The 23,336-nt window shown below is 39.9% G+C and overlaps 1 long non-coding RNA gene across 1 annotated transcript; it reads left to right on the top strand.

The window, feature by feature from the left end:
- The first annotated feature begins 1,962 nt into the window (after positions 1-1,962).
- On the top strand, positions 1,963-20,841 carry LOC148970432 (uncharacterized). The gene is made up of 3 exons (XR_016148375.1): positions 1,963-2,132; positions 9,937-10,080; positions 20,702-20,841. It is a non-coding gene; the product is annotated as an uncharacterized LOC148970432 (long non-coding RNA).
- Positions 20,842-23,336: the final 2,495 nt, after the last annotated feature.

Raw genomic sequence — 23,336 nt, forward strand, 5'->3', positions numbered from 1 at the left:
GTCTTCAACCACCATAGAAATTCAGTGCTATCCAGACTAACTTTAGCTGAATGTTTCTCACCTCTTCTGACTTGAGAGAGAATAATTGAGCCTCTTACCTGGGAAAAGTGGTGGCGGATTGACAAACGGATTTTTAATAGATCAGTTAATGTCAATGCTAACACAATTTCCAATGTTTTATGACTTTATATTTTTGTTATGAGTGTTTTATTACTACATTTCATTTAATGTAGTGATTTGTGACTATTTAATTGTGACTAAGGAATAAAAGATTTATGTCAGGATATACACACTGAGCTTGAGGGTTAATCCAAAAACACTTTATTGATCACAGAGCGGATGCAGAAACAAACAGATGATTAACTTGCAAATGATGCATGATAATAATGAAAGTCCTTCTCTTACAGTAACAGAGAGCAAACCTCAAAACACGAGGGAGAAGCAAAGGTAAGTTTGCTGCAATTCTCAGCTACGGGAGATCAGGAGATGGCAGTATTGGGTCTATTTTCTGGTTCACGGCTGTAGACTGAACTGAGGTGTGTGTTTATCAGACAGTGAGGTGTGTGCAGTGATGAGTGGTGCTTAGAAACAACACACAACAACTCAGTTAGTCAGTAAGACTTTTTAATGCTTTTAAAAGAAATATATTCACCAAGGGTAAAAAAAGCAAAAATAAGTTGATTAAAAATACAATAAATTTTGTGAAATATAATTAAATATTTGTATTATTAATATTTTGTTTTAACTGTAGTCTTTAGCGGCTTGCATGACCCGTCTGAATTAATTCAACTGTGATGCAATGACCTGAAATCCAATTTTAATTCAATAAAATGAATAATGATTTTGAAGCCCAATAAACAGTAGCAACGGAAATACACGAACTGATAAAATTTATAGGCCTACTTTAAATGTAGGCATAGTAAGCTTTGGATAAAACAGTTCCATAGTGTGAATTCAGGTGGGAGACCGGGGAGTGTTGTAACACAGTCAGTTGTAATACTGTCAGCTTGACATGTCAGAAAAGAGCTGTGATGTCATCAATATCATACACTCACATCTCCTTTTTAAGGTCACAGAAGAAGTGGAATGTGATGTGACCATGAGCAACATTTTGTTTATGGAAAAAACTGCTGATTTTAAGGATCTTGCAATCATTGTTTTGTAGATACAATTTGACTTAAATAGCCTAAAGTAGCCGTTTTCACTGTAAAAAAATATTGATGAATATTGAAATTTTACGGTCATTGAACTGGAAAAAGTGAGTTTAGTTTAGTTTAAGGGAGATTAATTTAACCATCAGAAACTCAAAATTATATGTTATCTCAACTAAATAAATTATTTAAGTTGATTTGACAAAAGAAAAAAATGTTGTGATTACTACACTGTAAAAAAAATATTGTTGGTGTAACTTAAAAAAGTAAGTAACCTGGGTTGCCTTAAAATTTTAAGTTGATTGAACTGGAAAAAGTGAGTTAATACAATGAAGTAGATTAATTTAATTTAACCATCAGAAACTCAAAATAATAAGTTATCTCAACTAAATAAATTATTGTAAAGTTGATTTGACAAAAGAAAATATGTTGTGATAACAAATCTTGAATTTTTTTTAGGCCTAGTTTAATTTGATGCATTGCATTCATGCTAACTCCAAACCCACATGCTAAAACAGTTAGATGTTATGGCTGTTTGCGTTGTTGTGTAACAGTTCATTAAAAATATTACAAACAACCCCTTGATGATTCTGATGAGTCCATCAATCCCATCATCCTTTGAAGTCACATGTGTTTTTGTTGTTATGAGGGAATTTATTCGGTAAATGTGTTTTTATCTTTATGCGCATGACTTCTAACTGGATTTTTTTTTACTCTTTAACCCAAAAACCCACATAAAATGATAAGTTCAATCCACTTAAATGGATCTCCTGACACCACATCTGAGTCACTGTTTTTAGATGAACAGCTGAGCATTCCTCAGTGATGGAGCGACCTCTGACGGAGCACAAGCACAGCGCGCGTTCACTTCACAGATCTGCCCACAGGCTCCTGACAGCTCGAGGCGCTTCCGACAAACTTCACTCCGGGCCAAAGACATGAGCGATACAAACATGGATAGAGGAGGACAAACAAGATAAAGTAAGTTTCACATTTATAATAAGCTGTCAACAGAATGAACTACTTGGCAGCGAATTCGTGAAACGAATAAGTTGGACAGAGAAGAGACTGTTCTCGTTGTTTGGCAGGGTGGGACTTTTCATCTCTACTCATGCATTTGATGATTACAAACATCTAGCACTACAGTTTGTTCACTTGAATGTGATGTTTGTTGTAACGGTTGTTTAATGCAGTCTAAAGTTATGTGATTTCCCCCACTCTTTTTTATTTAACTCCTTTATCCGTCTTCTGCACTTCCTCATTAGGCGACCAAAGGTTAAAAGTTATGGACAAGAAAATGTTGCTATGATTTCTTACTGCTGTGCTTTTTAATAGAGTAAAGTTTTTGAATGGACACATAGGGCATTTCTTACCGGTGCCATCCGCAATGGCAGCTTGCAGTTGAATCCCTACGGTGCTCTTTCAAAAATAATACATATTTGGTAAAAGTGTTGATTATAGTGACGTCATTTTACTAAAATAATAAACTATTGTAGCCTACTCAGAGTATTGTAGTTACGTATTGTTTAGCGAGCAAACATATAGACGTGCATCATTTTGCAAAATTTCTCTGAACATTCTGAAACAAGTAACGTAGTAATAGCCTATCTATGTTAGATGGACATGATCCAACTTAACCGTTTCAGGAAAAGAAGTTCCATGAATGATGTAGGCTATAAATAAATAATGTTTAATAAAGACCATAACTTTGAAAGACCGTTACTGGAAGAAATTTGTCGTCAGAACGTTTACTCTTTGCTGGGAAGACATTAAAGGACAGTGTAACTTTGCTCTGTGAAGCTCTTTACTCATCAATTGAAATACAACTATAGGTGGACTATATTATGAACATGATGAATAGGCTGTTTTTTATATTCCTTTACACAGCATGCTTTGTTTGAAATGGATTTTACCCTGCAGTTTAGGACCGACTTATGTGGATTTTCCCATTGAAAATGACAAACAGCAACCCATAGATGTAGACACACCCGAAGAGATTAATTGACTGGGTTTACATATTCTTATTATGTTTGATACTGTAAAATGCCTTTTGGCCAAAAGCCAAAATTCCAGTTTCTGGAAATCTGACGCAATCTGAAATCTGTCATAATCAAACATTTCCCCCCATGTAAACACTTTATTCAGAATATCAACTCTTTTATCTATGAAAGTGTTCTCACAAATTAAAGTATTATAAATATTTAAAAAGCTTTTCATTACGTCCCATCTTCTTAGCGACCATCAGAGCCAGCTGATAAACTACACTTTTGCCAAATGCCTTGATTGCAGTTTTCTGTTTGTCTATTAAAATTAAATACGCTGTCGATTTATTTTACAACAGACGCGACAGTGGACTTTATTACATCTCAATTCTCCAGCTGCAGTCATCTTTGAGGGAAACCAGTTAAGCGCTCTTTGATAACGTGATGATTACGTCCCTGCGGATCATCTGTCCATCATCGTATAAAGCCTGCCCTAGCAATTTGATTGGCCCGACCATTTCTGAACTGATCATAATTACTCCTCAATGGATCGAGTCCAGACCGAACTTCCTGACCAACAAATGTTGTGGGCGGGGTTCGGGCTGGCATCTAGTTTTAACCAGAATATGGACTTTAATTGGAAAATGTGCCTGTAAACATGGCCATTGTACTTAATGGCCCCTGAATGGATTCATTTAAATACAGCATGGGATTTATCATCAGTGCTCTCCAAGTCTGTCTGCACCTGTTCTCAGATTTGCTGAGTGTGGTCAGTCCTGCTCAGCTAAATAAAGCCAGCTATGCCATCAAATGCAAAACAGAGAACTCTGTAGTTTGTGCTCATGCTCCTATTGTTGTGGAAGAGAAGGAACAGGGACATAAAGAGTGTTTGATGTTAAAATAAGTGTGACTCAGAGGGTAGAGTCTGATTCTGGACTCATGGAAAACATTATATTGAGGAGAAATATATCCGTGTTCCTGTTTTGAATAGCAGTTGTTAGTTTGAAACGTATCATGTGCTGTCATTATATCATGTGAACAATACAAAATGGCTCAAAATATTTGTTATTAACTTATTTTATCAGTGTCACAGTCCTCCGTCTGCACCAGTCTGTCTTGTCTTCAACACTACACTTCCCAGGATCCTCTCGTCACCCTATCCCGTGTTCACTCCCTCATCAGCCACCTGTTCCTCGTCATCATCATCTGTTTCACCTGTTCTCACCCCATTATGTTTGATTAGTCTGTGTATTTAGTTCCCTTTGTGTTACTCTATGATTGTCGGTCGATGTTGAATGTTACCTCTGTGAAACCCCGTCCTCCTGCCTGTATGTGGAAAATAAATACGTTTCTTTGGTTATCTGGATTCCTCCCGCTCCTTCTGTCTGCACTCCCGTTCTCCTGCACCATACCCCGTGACAGATCGACCGACCACCTAAAGCAACATGGACGCCGGGAGCTTCCAGGGGATTCTACCCCCGATCCGCCGGCCCCGTTGGATACTTGTCCCCAGAAAGCCTGCGCTCACCGTCAGCCCTGCCGAGCCTGCGCTCACCGTCAGCCCTGCCGAGCCTGCGCGCACTGTCAGTCCTGCCGAGCCTGCGCGCACCGTCAGCCCTGCCGAGCCTGCGCTCACAGTCAGCCCTGCCGAGCCTGAGTTTTCACCGCTGGTTCCGTCCAGCTCTCCAGAGATTGAATGCTCTTCACCGCTGGTTCCGTCCAGCTCTCCAGAGATTGAATGCTCGTCACCGCTGGTTCCGTCCAGCTCTCCAGAGACTGAATGCTCTTCCCCGCTGGTTCCGTCCAGCTCTCCAGAGATTGAATGCTCTTCTCCGCTGGTTCCGTCCAGCTCTCCAGAGACTAAATGCTCTTCCCCGCTGGTTCCGTCCAGCTCTCCAGAGATTGAATGCTCTTCGCCGCTGGTTCCGTCCAGCTCTCCAGAGATTGAATGCTCTTCACCGCTGGTTCCGTCCAGCTCTCCAGAGATTGATTGCTCTTCACCGCTGGTTCCGTCCAGCTCTCCAGAGTTTGAATGCTCTTCCCCGCTGGTTCCGTCCAGCTCTCCAGAGATTGTATGCTCTTCACCGCTGGTTCCGTCCAGCTCTCCAGAGACTGTATGCTCTTCGCTGCTGGTTCCGTCCAGCCCTCCAGAGACTGAATGCTCTCCGCTGCTGGTTCCGTCCAGCTCTCCAGAGACTGTGTGCTCGTCACTGCTGGTTCCGTCCAGCCATCCAGAGACTGTATGCTCGTCACTGCTGGTTCCGTCCAGCTTTCCAGAGACTGTAAGCTCTTCACTGCTGGTTCCGTCCAGCTCTCCAGAGACTAAATGTTCTTCACCGCTGGTTCCGTCCAGCTCTCCAGAGATTGAATGCTCTTCGCCGCTGGTTCCGTCCAGCTCTCCAGAGTTTGAATGCTCTTCCCCGCTGGTTCCGTCCAGCTCTCCAAAGATTGTATGCTCTTCACCGCTGGTTCCGTCCAGCTCTCCAGAGACTTTATGCTCATCACTGCTGGTTCCGTCCAGCTCACCAGAGAATGAATGCTCTTCACTGCTGGTTCCGTCCAGATCACCAGAGAATGAATGCTCTTCACTGCTGGTTCCGTCCAGCCCACCAGAGACTGAATGTCCTTCACTGCTGGTTCCGTCCAGCTCACCAGAGAATGCATGCTCTTCACTGCTGGTTCCGTCCCACTCACCAGAGAATGAATGCTCTTCACTGCTGGTTCCGTCCCACTCACCAGAGAATGAATGCTCTTCACTGCTGGTTCCGTCCCACTCACCAGAGGATGAATGCTCTTCACTGCTGGTTCCGTCCAGCCCTCCAGAGACAGTATGCTCTTCACTGCTGGTTCCGTCCAGCCCTCTAAAGACTGTATGCTCTTCACTGCTGGTTCCGTCCAGCCCTCCAGAGAATGAATGCTCTTCACTGCTGGTTCCGTCCCACTCACCAGAGAATGAATGCTCTTCACTGCTGGTTCCGTCCCACTCACCAGAGAAGGAATGCTCTTCACTGCTGGTTCCGTCCCACTCACCAGAGAATGAATGCTCTTCACTGCTGGTTCCGTCCAGCCCTCCAGAGACAGTATGCTCTCCACTGCTGGTTCCGTCCAGCCCTCTAAAGACTGTATGCTCTTCACTGCTGGTTCCGTCCAGCCCTCCAGAGAATGAATGCTCTTCACTGCTGGTTCCGTCCCACTCACCAGAGGATGAATGCTCTTCACTGCTGGCTCCGCCCAGCCCTCCAGAGAATGAATGCTCTTCACTGCTGGTTCCGTCCCGCTCACCAGAGAATGAATGCTCTTCACTGCTGGTTCCGTCCCACTCACCAGGGAATGAATGCTCTTCACTGCTGGTTCCGTCCAGCCCTCCAAAGACAGTATGCTCTTCACTGCTGGTTCCGTCCAGCCCTCTAAAGACTGTATGCTCTTCACTGCTGGTTCCGTCCAGCCCTCCAGAGAATGAATGCTCTTCACTGCTGGTTCCGTCCCACTCACCAGAGAATGAATGCTCTTCACTGCTGGTCCCGTCCCACTCACCAGAGAATGAATGCTCTTCACTGCTGGTTCCGTCCCACTCACCAGAGAATGAATGCTCTTCACTGCTGGTTCCGTCCAGCCCTCCAGAGACAGTATGCTCTTCATTGCTGGTTCCGTCCAGCCCTCTAAAGACTGTATGCTCTTCACTGCTGGTTCCGTCCAGCCCTCCAGAGAATGAATGCTCGTCACTGCTGGTTTCGCCCAACCCTCCAGAGAATGAATGCTCTTCACTGCTGGTTCCGTCCCTCTCACCAGAGAATGAATGCTCTTCACTGCTGGTTCCGTCCCACTCACCAGAGAATGAATGCTCTTCACTGCTGGTTCCGTCCAGCCCTCCAGAGACAGTATGCTCTTCACTGCTGGTTCCGTCCAGCCCTCTAAAGACTGTATGCTCTTCACTGCTGGTTCCGTCCAGCCCTCCCGAGAATGAATGCTCTTCACTGCTGGTTCCGTCCAGCTCTCCAGAGACTGAATGCTCTTCACTGCTGGTTCCGTCCAGCTCTCCAGAGACTGTATGCTCAGCACTGCTGGTTCCGTCCAGCCATTCAGAGACTGAACGCTCTTCACTACTGGTTCCGTCCAGCCATCCAGAGACTGAATGCTCTTCACTGCTGGTTCCGTCCAGTCCTCCAGAGACTGTATGCTCATCACTGCTGGTTCCGCCCAGCCCTCCAGAGACTGAACGCTCGTCACTGCTGGTTCCGTCCAGTTCCTCCGAGCCCGAGCTCTCTTCTTCGCTGGGCCCGACCAGCCCAGCCCCAGAGACCGTCCAGCCAGCGCCAGAGACCGCTCAGCCTGCTCCGCCCTGGCCACGCCCTCAGTCTGCTCGGCCCTGGCCACGCCCTCAGCCTGCTTCGCCCTGGTCTCGCCCTCAGCCTGCTTCGCCCTGGCCACGCCATCAGCCTGCTCCGCCCTGGCCATGCCCTCAGCCTGTTCCGCCCTGGCCACGCCCTCAGCCTGCTCCGCCCTGGCCACACCCTCAGCCTGCTTCGCCCTGGTCTCGCCCTCAGCCTGTTCCGCCCTGGCCACGCCCTCAGCCTGCTCCGCCCTGGCCACGCCCTCAGCCTGCTCCGCCCTGGCCACGTCCTCAGCCTGCTCCGCCCTGGCCACGCCCCTCTCAGGCCCCAGTTCGTCCCCCCTCCTTCCTCTGTTCCGCGGCGTGAGGTCACGCCTCCCGGGAGGGGGGAGTTCTGTCACAGTCCTCCGTCTGCACCAGTCTGTCTTGTCTTCAACACTACACTTCCCAGGATCCTCTCGTCACCCTATCCCGTGTTCACTCCCTCATCAGCCACCTGTTCCTCGTCATCATCATCTGTTTCACCTGTTCTCACCCCATTATGTTTGATTAGTCTGTGTATTTAGTTCCCTTTGTGTTACTCTATGATTGTCGGTCGATGTTGAATGTTACCTCTGTGAAACCCCGTCCTCCTGCCTGTATGTGGAAAATAAATACGTTTCTTTGGTTATCTGGATTCCTCCCGCTCCTTCTGTCTGCACTCCCGTTCTCCTGCACCATACCCCGTGACAATCAGAGGTTAACAATGGCCTTGAACATTTTTTCTCGCTTCTGTCTGTGTTCCAGTCAGCTGTTGTGAACATTTTAGTTTTGAATCCAATATTTTGGTTCTCAATTAAGCAATTTATGAATGCAATTTGTAATAGATTTCATGAACATGATGGTAGTGTGGTAGTTTTATTTATTGGCATTTTCTGGTTCTTAGACCTTAAAAAAAAAATCTAAACTTGAAGTTTGCCCAACATGAGGAAAATTCGGTCATCACAAACAAAGTGATGACCGAATTTTCCTCATGTTGGGCAAACTTCAAGTTTAGATTATATATCAGAAATTTTCCCCCAGAAATGATCAAAATGTCACTTCTGACTGAAATGTATATATATAGAAGTGACAGAAGTGACATTTTGATCATTTCTGGGGGAAAATTTCTGACTTTTTCAGAGGTAGTATTTCATGTATTAAAAGGATTTCATGATAAAAAAAATTCTCTTATTTACCTTAAAGCTGCAGTCCGCAGTTTTCCCTCTTTGTCGCCATCTCTGTTCGAAATCTGCAATTGCAGTCATTCACGGAATTATCAACTTTACTTTACTATTCTTCAACACTCTCGACACGGCACAGTGCGGATGAACACAATGTTTTAGTTGAGTGTGCAGCTGCCAGTCACCGCGCCGGATATGACAGATATATTCTCAAATATGTATTTTGAATAATCTTCAAAAACCAAAAAAATCTACGGACTGCAGCTTTATTGGTATTACGTAGTTAAAATTGACATTAATGTTAACAGAGTATTTAACTAATGAACCTTATTTTAAAGTGTTACCATCTTAATTTTAATAATCCGTCATTGTTAGTCTCTCCCTGACACTACAATACACAAAACAATACACTATATTTATTAAAGAATAACGGAATTGGCGTACACCACATAGTTTAATACGACGTTAGTAAGGTTACTATGATTATGAGCTTTATCACAATAGTTTGATCAAAGCATTGCGTTTACATGAGGTCAAATTTAATCGCAATATTGCCAAAATCCTTTTATAATCGCATTATGAGTGTGCATGTAAGTGCAGTGTCAATAATTATAATGGGTGGGCGGGGCCTATGGTGTGATGATGTAAAAAATATTCGTCAATGTCTTGCTCTGGAGGCAGTCATATGCAAATGTACTTGCCTGTGTGATGTCACAAATCCCACAATATCCAAATGTTGTTTTTGGAGCTTAATCAAATCAATGTTTATAGTGTTTTATGCTATGAATCTTGCAGGATGTTTTAATGGTACAAAGACCGCTTATATGTCAAAAGATCAAGGCAAATTTGATTTCTCATGTTATGATCCTGTTTTATATAAGTTTATATAAAAAAAATCAAGTGTCACTCTCTGTGACATACAGCCGTATCATGACACTTATCTTTCATGACTGGAAATCACTGACACATATGAGTGATTCAGTTCAGTGAGTATTATTATCAAATGAATACAGCATTGCAATTTAATAATCAAAGGTGTCATCAAATCATTCCTGAGTGTAAAATGAATGATTAGGTTAAATGAATCAGTAAATCTGTTGGTTCCATGAATTGATGAATTAAGTTATTTGATTAAATTGATCTGGCAGTGGTGAAACTGCTTTTAGCTGTATGAGCTGCAGAGCGCCGGCTCACAGATTGCCTCTCTCTCTTTTGCTCCCACCCACTCCTCTTACTCCACCCTCTCTATCGCTCCTTTCTACTCTTCTAAGTGCACAGGCCAGTCGATAGAGTGAGCAGAACAAGACAGGGCAACCTTGAGCAGGTGTAAAGGACAGTTTCAAGAAATACACAGGCTCCACGTCTAGATCCCCGACTCTGCTTTCACCCAATAGAGAGATCATCTATCAGGTGCTGTAAGTAGCTCTAGACTTCTTTTATGTGCCTGACTCGCAGTTTTAGCTACAGCTGTCCGTACACCCTATTACGGGACCATCAGTTGTGCTTCACCCTGCTGCTGTTATACTGTAGATGTTTATGGGATATGACACAGATGGACATGACATCTTTGGTGCAGTCTGGTTTGGTTTTCTACAATGTTAAAGAGACTATAGAAACCCTAAATTGAAAAGAGACAAGATGTGAGTTTAACCGATATCAGTCCTGCTGTGAAATGTGATATATCTACAGTTTGTTTACAAGCCTTTTAGGCAATGTTGAGTGTAACACTACAAAGGAAGACATTACAATACAATACACATATCATTTAAGAACGTATTAATACCATATAACACATGCCTTGTTCTTAAAGTCAATAATTTGCATGTTGTTATGCGCCACAACATTGCTCATTGTGTGATGAAGGAGGTTAGCATAACAATTTTAAACAAATATTCAGAGGACTGTGATCTAAAGATACCTCAAGTAGATTTTTGTCTCAATTTTGTCTTTTTGGGGATTAAAGGGATATAGTTTCCCCCAAAGTCTGTCATAACCTCATGTTGTTTCTAACTGTATGAGTCAAAACACAAAAGAAGATATTTTGAAGGTTACTGATAACAAAACAGTATTCTGCGCCCATTGTTTTCCATAGAATGAATGAAAAAACGCACCTCAAAATATCTTCTTTTATGCTCTGATGAAAGAAAGTCATATAGTTTTGGAATGACATGAGGGTGAGTACATTATGACAGATTTTTTTTTAATGAGCTATCACTTTAACTAGTATGCTTTAGCTGAATAAATCTTTTTAGTTATGTAAACTCTTATTTCACAAACATGCTGTTTTTTTCCTGTAATTTTGTCTCCACAAAGAATAGAAGGGGCAGGAGAGATTGACAATGCCTCGACAGCTTTCCTATGTTTCCTATTTAATAACTAAAATGACTGGATATTTGGACAAATTCTGAATCAAAGAGCATAGTAATCTCCAAAATGTGCAATGTGCATACATTGCTATAAATATAGTTTGGATTATGCAGCATATACTAATGTGTAAGTTTGCTCTATTTAGAATTTTGAACTTTCTTTGTGACATATAGGAAATGTTTTATAAAAAATTGGATACTTCAGTGAGTACCGAACATTGAGGTCTTTGTTCAGTGTGATTATATAAAATATACATACATTAATGATCAAAGGTTGGGAGTCAGCAAGTTTTGAAATTAATACTTTGTTTCAGCAGGGATGCATTCAATTGATCATTAATCAAATAATTTATGAGCACCAAATCAGCAAAGTAGATACCTGAATGATCATGTGATTTATTCTAGTCAGGTTAAATGAAGATTTATTATTTTATTAAGGAGTGAGACATTGCAGTAGAATGCTGGGTTGTTTTAAACCAACTTTGGGTCAAATATGGACAAACCCAAATGTTGGGTTAAAAATGTAATTAAAAAAATTAACCCAATGGCTGGGTTTGTGCATATTTGACCCAAGGTTGGATTAAAACAACCCAGCAATTTTTAGAAGTTACTTTATCCAGTTTAGCTTATTTTGGCCAAATGCACAGAAAACCAAAGTTTTCTGGGATATTATTTGTTTCTCTTTTGTTTTTGCTTGTAGGCAACAGTAAAGGACATTGTAGCAGATCACATGATCACCTTTATATGCACTGATGTCATTTGATACATGAACATAACTTGACCTCTTAATCTTAGATCCCTGCCCAGCTTACCAGCACACATCACATTTTCTTTTTCCTGCTACTGACATCTCTCATATTCCAATCTCATATAACTACATAATCTCTGATAAAACATGTTTCGAGGAAGAAATTTTAATGACCCATAGGAAGTTTTATATTACTCATGTCCTCAGGTTAACATATAACACGCACCCAGTCCACTCTAGGCATGATTTACATTGAGGTGAAAACCTGAACAAACCACCTGTCAGAGAGAAAGGGAGGGGCTGGAAAGATTGGTGATGTGGATCGGTGGAGAGGTGATGTCATATTTATGACTCTGAGCCATTAAGTCTTTAGCTGGCGTTCAGAGCTGTGTGGAGAGTCAGTGTTCGGTTTCAAGCAAATATACTTTACTGTGATTGTCGCCTCTCATTTTTTGAATTCACATGGTCTCTGTACATATTTAATTAACTTCATTGTTGTCCTAAAGTCTCATATGCCCATTTAATATATATTCAAACAGTTTATCTGTGCAGAGCCTTAAAGGAACAGTTTTAAGGGGTGGTATAATGCCCTTTTCACAAGAAGTAAAATATGTTGACGTCCCTGGAGTGTGTATGTGAAGTTTTAGCTCAAAATACCCCACAGATATTTTTATATAGCATGTTAAAGTTGGCACTTTTTGAGGGTGAGCAAAAACACACCATTTTGTGTCTGTTCCTTTAAATGCAAATGAGCCGCTGCTCCCGGTACAGAGGGTGGAGCTTCAACAGCTTGTGTCCTTTTACCTCACACAGAGTTGAAAATTTAAAAAAAATGTTAGCCTTTTATGTTCAAACCGGAGTCAGATGATGTCAACGGAGTCTGAATGGTTAGTTCTTGTGATTGATTAGCATATTCTGTCTTGATCGTATTCAGGGGGCTTATGTAAAGTCTAGGGTTGTGGATGTCACTAAGTCCCTACCAGCCATTTGTTGTAGTCCTTAAAGGAGGATTTCACCCATTTCAACATTAATCTTTATTGAAAGTGGATATGTTGTCGAAATGTGAATGAATTTTTTAATTTGGTGCTCTCTTGACCGAGAAAGACAGAAAATAACCGAGGGGCACATTTGTATGTAAGACAACAACTCCCACAATGCACCACATTGCACAGCTCCGCAAGCCGCACCCACTAATCCGGAACTGCGCACACATCAGAGAAAACACTCTTCCGTCTACAAGGCTAACGTTAGCTGCCACCAGAGTTTGAAATTCATTTCACACAAAATTTCTAGTTAGTTGGCTGTGGCGAGCAGGACGATCGAGGGCGAGGGACGTAAGAGGACGGTGCGAAGCCGGTGGCGTGAGTGATAATGAAAGACACAGCGTGCCGGTCTCGCGTCTCTCACGGAAGAGCGAAAGCATAAAATGAGGAGCTACGACGGCAGATCGAGAGAGAAACAGGCATGATTTTATGTTGTGTTTTGTTTCTGTCGTGTGTAACGTTACAGCAGTCGTCAATGAGGGGCTGCTGGCGTATACTTTCGTTTTGTATTTTTTCATTTTACTATAAAAATGTTTAAATGTTCGCCGGCTCCTTCTTCCCACAACAACAAACCCCGTTAACGTTACATTGGCAAACTCATTAGTGAATTACACCTCGTTTGTATTTATTTCTATATTGCGGATTACTGCATGATACCGGGATGTTCAGTCAGGCGAAACTAGGATGGTTCACATCACAATACAAACGTCCGTGTGCTCGTCTGATTCAGAGATTTCGTTCAGGGGAAATTGCCATCGTTGAAATTCTCTGCAGCAGACGGTTTTATCTGTGTTCGTAGTTCACAGCGAGAGCACATGCACCAGCAGTCCGCTTCAGCTCGAGCCAGTCCGGGCTCCTCGACCGACCGCGTCAGGCAGCCGCCTCCTGTTCCTCCATTAGCCTCAGCTGCTCTTCACTATACTGCGGCTCGTAAAGATAGCAACGAACATCTGATTCAGCAGCAGAATTTCAAAATCCTCTTCTTCCATATCATGTTTAGTTTCTTCCATCATTATCATACTTCCTTTCTCCACAGTGCTTGTTAGCTTAGCTTCCAAACAAGATGGCTGATCTTGATTTCAGTATCTGTAAGTGAAGTCCCGCCCACTGATCTGTAATAGGCCTGTAGGGTGAGTGGGTCCCACACCCTTGAATAATAATGAGCTAATGTTTGTAGTTTCTACACTTTTTAATGAAGTGTGACTTCTTGCTTATTATGATGCAAAATGACGATTTTTGCGTCATAATAAGCAGGAAGTAAAACACTTATTTATTTATTTATTTCAGTTTTATTTAACAGGGACAATGCACACTAATGATACATGATTAAATGTACAGTGTGCCAGAATTAGCCAGTAGGCTATTTTACATCTGCTGTCCCTGGACAGATCTTGATGTCACACCTAAAACAAAAAAAAAACAACAACAAAAAAAAACATAAAAACATTAAACTTAAATCTTATTTCTCCCGTCTCAGGGGAAAATAAGGAAATAAACTATGATCATTCAAAAATATGATACAAAGATACAAAAGATACAAAGCTTAATGCAAATGGGTGAAGTCAAGTGTCCCTTTAAAAAGCAATAATTTCTTTAAAAGCAAATATCTACTTTGAATATGTTGTTTATGCTCAAACAGTAACATTACATACTAACTAAAGTTAGAAAAGTGAAATCATAATAAACCCTTTAAAGGAAGTATTATATCATTTACTAGTGTTTTTATCTTTCAAAACCTATATTCTGTAGTGTTGGGGTAACGCATTACAAGTAATGCAAGTTGCGTAATCAGATACCTAGTTTTAAATTTAGAACATAATATACTTCTTTCAAATAAATAATGCAAGTTATTTTGTTTTCTCATTTATTGACTGGCACCTCTCCGGTCCCCATTAGAAATAGAGAGTAAGTGCATGTAAACATGATGATTATTGTAGTTCTAGACTAAAGGTGAACATGCATTTACTCATCTCACTTGCACAAAAACAGCTTCAGTATCTCTTAAACTGAATAAAAACAGTGATTAATATATTGCAAATTTAGAATATTACACAAACATGCAATAATTAAATATGTTAAATTACACAAATAAACTTTATGTATTTCATCTCACTTTATTAATCAATGTCTTTGCTGCTGACCTGCGATGATCCAATTCAGCCATAAGCAAAAATGCTTTTTTTTAATTTTTTTTTTATTGCATAAGTAAGAGTGTTACACTTTCTTTTTCTGGATTTTCTGCAATCCAGAATGGCTGCACATCAGAAACATTTCTTTGAGGTGCTCCTTCTACTGTACAGGCGCAAATTTGCATTTGGTTTGAAACAACAGAAACAACAGATTTTTATTTATTTATTTATTAGGGTCCGCATGTACAATCTATAACATAAATTTTGCCATTTGATGCATTGTACCAGAGTTAGCCATATGGCTATTTTACATCTGCAGTCTATCTTACATTGCAGTGACAGTCTCTGTCTTTTTTAAGCTAAATCTTGTAATTTTTAAATATAATAATATTGCAAAAATGCTTATTTCAACTGCATATTGCATCATCAAAGTTTTATTTACTGTACATTGTTTGTAGTTTTATGATTTATTTGTCCTTTTAAGTCTTGAGAGGGTGTGTGCAGGACTGCTCGTAGGCAATGGTGATTGTATGTGTAGTCGGCACACATGATCAAATACAGCATTGATAGGAGAAACTTATCTATCACCTGTTGGGCAGAGACAGATTTCTTCCCTTAGATTTCTTTTAGAAGCACCTGATCTTGCTGTTGAGAGCCAACATCATGACTAGCCTACATGACTTCAGACTGTACAGACGTGTTTGAAAACTGAAACTGAAATTTAGCAGTTGTGGATCATCAAGCAGAAGGTAATGGATTATTCCTCATGCACTTTTAATTGTCTGCATCTCTGCATGATGATAGTGTAGTTTTTGAAAGATCCTCCAAAATTATTATTTAATCTGATTTTGATTGTGAAGAGTAGACTGCCTTATTGCACTCATTAATATCTGTATCCAACCACACCTTTGTTGGTCTGAATTGTCCTGGGTTATTGCGTTTTATTGGTTTATGATTTGGCTGATGCAAATTATTGGAAATGATTCTTGTAACTGACAGTAATTTACAGAAAATGAGCATTTGCTTCCTTGTTTTCTTGATGTGCTTTCTTTCCACTGGTTGTTTGTTCTGGTGTGAATCTTTCTGTTCACTGATAGACTGATACTACAGTATATCAACCAGGCTGTTTAATTTGTGGATATATGACCATTTTGAGATGTTTGGCATTGGACGATTCGCATGCTTCAATATATTGCAATGAGGAGTTCTCCTTTATGTCTTTTCCAAAATATCAATGGGCTTTTCAATTCATAAAACACATGCAGTTTTCAAATATTTTGATCTGCTTTAGCAGCTGTTGCCATCTGCCATATTGCCTGATGAGCTCTGCTCTTTTCTCATAAGTGTGTAAGTGTTCAGTGTTGTATAGCAGAATAATTTTAAAGAGAATTATTGACAAGTTATTCTAAAATACAGTAAATCATCATTATTGTCAAAGCACTTATAATACTGGAACAAGAGAAGATGTTATTATATATATTTTTAAATGTTATTATACTGTATATGTAGTTGATTTCTTTTTTAAAGCAGCACAATGTAGTTTTTTCAACCTTTATAATATTTTTCCAAAACCCTTGTGGTGATACATTGTCTTACAATAGGTTGAATGACAAGTCTGCCATAGCCTGACAGTGTCTGTATCGCTTTTACTGGCACTCTGTAACTTTGGGGAGCGGGTAGGAACCCGAGCACAAAAAGAACTACAAAATTCGACTGCTTTACTTACGGCATATATCACTTCCCCCACTTCCTCAAATTCCGACACGAGCCTAACGAGTGTTTTTTTTTTTTGTACCTCTGTATGCTGTCATGGCTGAAGCAACAAGTAAAACCAACTGTGAAGTGCGTCAGAAACAGAGCGCATGGCCGATCAGTTTACTGTTGGCAGTGTGTTGTGTAGCTTCGCCCCTCGCTGCATCCAATGTAGACTGCATTGCTTTATTTTGAGGGCGCTTAACACTCTCAAGCATCCCTGTAGAGCCGGGGCGGGCAGCTCGCGCCAGCTCGAGACGTGAAAGTATACTGATTACTGAGTTTGGTAGGGGCTACATTCTTGTAAGTAAATAATACATGATTAGACGAACAAAATAATCAGTCAGACATTGGATAGCTATCCTATTTCTGCAGGCTGATATTCATGTTTTTTATTTATTTTTCTGGTGAAAGTGTCTTGCCTCAGGCTATAATACAAATTTTTCAAATTTGCAGATTCATCTATGGTAACTTGATATAATATTGACAACATGGCTATAATATACCAACAAACTTTGAATTGAATTAGCATGTCCATTATGTAAAACAGTAGCCAATAGGCTAACAATACTATAAAGACGCTGGTTTGTAAACGGGAGCTACGCGATCTTTAGTCGTTTGAAAAAAAATAAATTTCATACGATGTGAGAACTCCTTCCTGCAGAGTTGGGGGGTATTCCATAGTGTAACCATGACATATTTTACGACAGTAGGAGAAGACAATACTGTTTCCCAACTGTAGGGGGCCCCGAGAGCAAAATTAAAAAAATAACATAATGCTGCTTTAAAAATGTTTTTAAAACTTTTTAAATGTCCATTCCTCATTTTCTATCAGTAAGTTGCATTATTTTAATACTGCCATTATATTAGGTTTCTAGAACCTCAAGATATTTTGGCATTGGCACTGGTCATTTAAAAACTATATTGGTCATCTAATATAACAACAATTGCATTAACCTTTATCAGGGAAAAACTGTTCAAATTATGATTTTCCTTTTGAACTGCATGTATATTCCTCAAATGACTGATTCTCATTGAGCAGTTTGTAGGAAGTTTTTTGCATAGCACTTATTTCGATGGAAATAAATTTTGTATGGAAAGTTACAGTTAAAGTGTGTCCTGTAGCAAAGAAAAGTGGATTGAGCTCAATTTTTAAATAGTGATTATCCTTGTAATAATTGTTTATCTCAGGACTAAGGGAATTGCGACTTAGGGAATTGCAATAATGTGTTCTTTGTGTTGTTTGCGATACGATTTATACTAAAGAGTGAGACTGTAGGGACACATGTAAACAAACTTTGGCAATGTTGCTAAATTGGTGTGGAAAAGGAACACTGTATATACTTGCATATTGATGTCCTTGTGTGCGTGTTTGCAACTTTGCATGAGCCCTTAATTGCCCATAAAAGCCCTCTGACAGACGCATCATGTGACCAAGCCGCACGTTCACAGTCCTCAGGTCTCCTAGGAAACGCTAGGTTCAGAGTGCACTGCTTTCAGCCAAACACATGCTTTCTGAACATTGAACAGTGCCCCTCCCCCTAACTTAAACCGTAATTCAAGTGTGTCCGTTCTGATAGGCTGAAAAAAGACTTTCTTTGTTCCCCCTCTCTCTGCCTCTCCCACTTTCTCTGCTTTTATCACACTCTCTCTTGGTGTCCCTGTTTCTCTGAGAAGAGGAGAGCCTTAGAGACTATGTGAAAGGACACACGTAGGCACCTCCAGCAAGAGTTTGGTTGGCAGTGAGTCCGGTTTTGTGCACAGTCACCTTGAGGTTGTCTGTAATCTTAGGCTAAAAGTGAGAGTGACTTAAAACCTTGGTCAATATTTAAAAATCAACAATATAGCAAATTTGTTTTGGAATGCTAAGTTTACATAGGGCGCTGAAGTGATGATGTATTTTTGTAGGCCAACCCTGGTTCCCTTGATAAAAATCCCATTGGATTTTTGGATTTCGGGTATTGCAGAAAATAAGCTCACAGTTACTCGGTTTATCATTCTTACCAGGTTTGGTCATGATGATAAGCTTTACAAATTAACACAACTTTTATAAATATTGAGGTCTAAATACAATTGGCAGAAGTAAAAAGCTAAATGTGGACTATAAACAAACTACACCATGGTGAATATTTTCTCTGAAAGTTTGAGTTAGAATAGTTTGGAATTAGTTAGTGCAATTCTAACAACAAGGCTGTGAAAATGAACTGGCGATAGTTGAGTTTATCTATTTACCCATTTAACCACTTGTTAGCAACAGGCCACAGGGGATGATGTATTTTGTATCGTAGAATAAAATGTGAAAATATGATATCTTGAGCTGGTGTTAACCACAGACCTTATTACAGGCATTTAACCTAAAACACATTTAAAAACCCATTGACTTCTGGATGATAGAACTGGAAGTACTAAAATTAAAATAAAAAACAAAATAAAATACAAAAATTGATTTTTTTGAATTTACACTAAGCCCCGCCTTAAACCGTTACTGACCAATCCTACCATAGCAATTGCAGCCATATTTTTAGACAAGTTTTGCTTTTTTATTGCAAGTCCATGTATTTGGACATTTTTATTGTGAATTTACATAAATTATACAAATTATACAAAAACAAAAAGGCATTTATAATGTTGACACAAGATTGCTAGAGAACTTATAAGCGGTATTATAATTGTTCATGGATCATGGCGATTTTTTGTGTTACTTAATTTCTTTGCAGAAAAGTGGTAGATACAAATGCTTGGCTTATTGCACAATATAATAATAATAATAAAAAAAATCACACTTAATATCCAATTTTGAGTACAGTTTGCTTAAAATGTGTGCACCATTCATAAATATCCCCAATTCATTCCTCCAATCCTATTGGATAAAACAGTAACAAAGAAGGCAGAGCTTAAAGGGGTGATGAACTGAGAAATTACAATTTCCTTGAAATTCCTAAGAGGTCATCTTATTATAAGAATATCCTGTAAGTTTCAGAACAGAAAAGTTCCTTGTTAGTCCAATAAAAGCTTTTATTGACACCAGGCTCAGCAAACGACTCGTTTTTCAAAGTGAGAAACTATGACGTCAAAGAGAATAAAACGCCACCCCTGCAGAAGCAGATCAACACCTACTTCAACATGGCCGGTTTAGCCCCGCCCACCGATTCGCGCATTACACGCATAGCCAAATAACATAGATGCCTACCTCGTAATGTCAAACCAGATCGAGCTACCGAGCAATACAAAATATTGTGCAGTGCCTGGTTGTGGAAGAAGACAGTCACTGCATACGTGAGTGAGTTGAAATTTATTATAATATGCAAAACTGTAATCCACTCACAGCTAGTGGGTGTTTGCTTCCAAGTCTTGGAAGCAAATCAGTGCGAGACGCCCATAAAAACTGAGCGTTTTTGAGCTAGGATCAAAACTAGGGTAGAAAATAGCCAATTACTGATTCATTGTGATGTTTTTTATTGTAAAAACCAAGCGAACCTCAGACAACAATATACATTTTTCAAAAAAGCCAGTTCATGACCCCTTCAACACGGTTGGAGCAATGGTATTGGTTCAATCATATTTTAGCATTGTCATAACACATCCTCTACTAAAATTCCTGATTAAACATGTGATATATTCTCACCACAGGGTATTTGTTTGAGAATATCACGACTCAAAAAAGTCACGAATGACTTTATATGCCACCAGCTGAATTATTTAGAAGTGTCATGTCATTTGATATTGGATCTGATAGACATTTTCACTGGAATATATCGAGCTGAAAGTAACACTGCTGTGGTGACGTGAGGGCCTATCAAGTTTCACATCAGTAGCACAATACAATCAATGGCCTGCTTTCAATGAACATGATCTGTGCCCTGAGCACATTGTTTTCATACGCCTTTTTCATTTAACTAGATACTGATATAGGAGTTTTTAATACACTCTTTTCTTATAATCAGTTTGTTAATATCAGTGTATTGTACTTTATCTCTCTTTCTGTCTGTCTCCACCAGGTTACATGAGGACGTGTGCTTCCACACCCATTCTCTGATCCAGGAGAGGCAGCACAACAGTCTGTTAAAGACCTCAAGCACCCTGAACTCCAGCAGGTCTGTCACACTGTCTCACTGTTCACCTCCTGCGCGCCCCCCTCAGCCCTCACTGGAGCCCACAGGGCCCCTCGCCCTCCATGGAGAGCAGGGAGAGGGATGCGAGACCCTCACCCAGGAGATCGGCCTCACTCCTGGGAACTTGAGGGAGGATCCACTGCCAGCACAAGGCTTCCATGATGTCTCAACTCTCACAGGTACAGGAAGGGGTTTTGTTGGTGTGCGATTGTTCCCAGGTTGCATCTGTTTGCTGTAGTGCCAACGATATGCTAGTCTACGTTTAGCAGATACACTACCATTTAAAGGGATACTCCACTTTTTTTTGAAATAGGCTCATTTTACAACTACCCCAGAGTTAAACAGTTACCGTTTTCGAATCCATTCAGCCGATATTTACAAGAATATCAGTAACCAGATAGTTTCTGGTCTCATTGACTTCCATAGTAGGAAAAAATATATACTATGGTAGTCAATGAGAACAGAAACTGTCTGGTTACTGATATTCTTGTAAATATCGGCTGAATGGATTCAAAAACGGTAAAACTCAACTGTTTAACATTGGGGGAGTTGTAAAATGAGCCTATTGCAAAAAAAAGTATAGTATCCCTTTAAGTGTTTGGGGAACAATACTTTTATTCAGCAAGGACCCATGAAATTGATCAAAAGTGATAGTAAAGCTATTTTTTAATGTTACAAAACATTTCTATTTCAAACAAATGCTGTTCTTTCGAACTTTCTTTACATTAAAGAATCATGGAAAAAAAGAAAATTAAGCAGCACAACGTTTTCAATGTTGCTAATGATAAGAAATCTTGAGCATCAAATCAGACAAAGGCAGGAAAAATGCCGACAAAAGGAGGAAAGGTGGTACAAACCAACCATAGTGGCTAAGGAAGTACCTATGTGTGCTGCTTTCTAATTATGGACTATTCTGAAAGCTCAAGAGTGTTTGCTGTAGATTTATGATAGCTATTAACACTCAAATATGATTTTTAAATCAGCTTCTTGATTGAAACACCTCAGTCATATGTTTCATATGTCACATGTGAGCCGGTATCAGTAATGTAGACCTAATATTTTTGATTGACTAATAATATATAACTCTTGCTCTTTTTTGACTTGGAAAGACAGTTGTTTTGGCCTCTGTTGCAGCTCAGATGTTTTCATATCTGCACTGTAATTTTAATTATATTTCTCAATCTGTAGCCTATTTTTTTCATTCCATCAACGAATACAATCTTCTAAATGATGTAACGTACATTTACCTTAAATAACGAATTCGATATTTTCAGATAAACTTATTAAGATTTGTGAAAGTAAATGGTCTTTCTGTTCATCTCACAGATCTGTGTTCCAGTGTGGATCTGCCAGAGGTGGAGATCGTCAGCTTGCTTACAGAAGAATTGCCCAAATACACTCTGCGGGCAGACCACGTTTATGGGTACGAGCATGACGACTGGCTGCACACACCTCTACTGCCACCAGAGGCCGCTCTTGGACTTACACATGAGCAGATCGATGAGACACTCAAGTACTTCTGTGAGTCCACACCTTTCTCCCATAATATAGCCAACTGCCAGTGCAGTGCCATCTGCATAGTCTTATATTGGCTATTCTAAATTTAATGTACATTTATTTTTTTTATTAAAGTTATTCAGTGAATGATCCTCTCATTTTCTTTCGTTGTTTACCGGCCAAGACATAACTGGCTTTTTTAAAGTGAAAACTCTCCAAGACAGGCATTTTGATATACATTTAAGCAAACACCCAAAGCCCAACGAAGCCTATACTTCTCTGTGTGTTGCACCTACGGAACAGCATTTCATTCACAGCTCAATATGCTTTTAACTTGACTTTTTTTTAGTATTGCACACGTCTGGCAGGAGACTATATTACAAAAGTCGTGTTACAGTACATGATTTGACTGATTTTGATGTTATGTACTAGGAAGGGCATCAGCGTCCTGCTTTAAAGGATAGGAATGGAATGTAGCATCATGTTTTCATTATCATTCAAAATTCTGGTGGTTCGGCCCTGCTGAAAAAAACAATAGAAACCATTACAGAAATGGTACAAACCATCATTACATCACTACAAACCATCATTCGTTAACCATTAAAACCATTACAAAATGGTGTCCATTACGTAGTGTGTTTTGGGCCATATTCTATTAGGATGTATTAGTTTGTATAGGTTTCCATTACAAATTTGTATTGGTAATGATATTAATGGTTTCCATTACAGTTTGTATTGGTTCTGATTTGTAATGGTTTCCATTACAAACATGTATTGGTCATGATTTGAGCATATTTAATGGTTTCCATTACAAACATGTATTGGTCATGATTTGAACATATTTAATGGTTTCCATTAAAAATTTATATTGGTCATAATTTGAACATATTTAATGGTTTCCATTAAAAATTTGTATTGGTCATGATTTGAATATATTTAATGGTTAGGACAACCTATGTGTGTGGGTCAGGTTTTGACCTGATCACTGATCACATGGGACCAATGTTTTGACCAATGGCTATGA

The sequence above is a fragment of the Pimephales promelas genome, chromosome 21 (assembly GCF_988280905.1).
Source record: "Pimephales promelas chromosome 21, fPimPro1.hap1.1, whole genome shotgun sequence".
Lineage (NCBI taxonomy): Eukaryota > Metazoa > Chordata > Actinopteri > Cypriniformes > Leuciscidae > Pimephales > Pimephales promelas.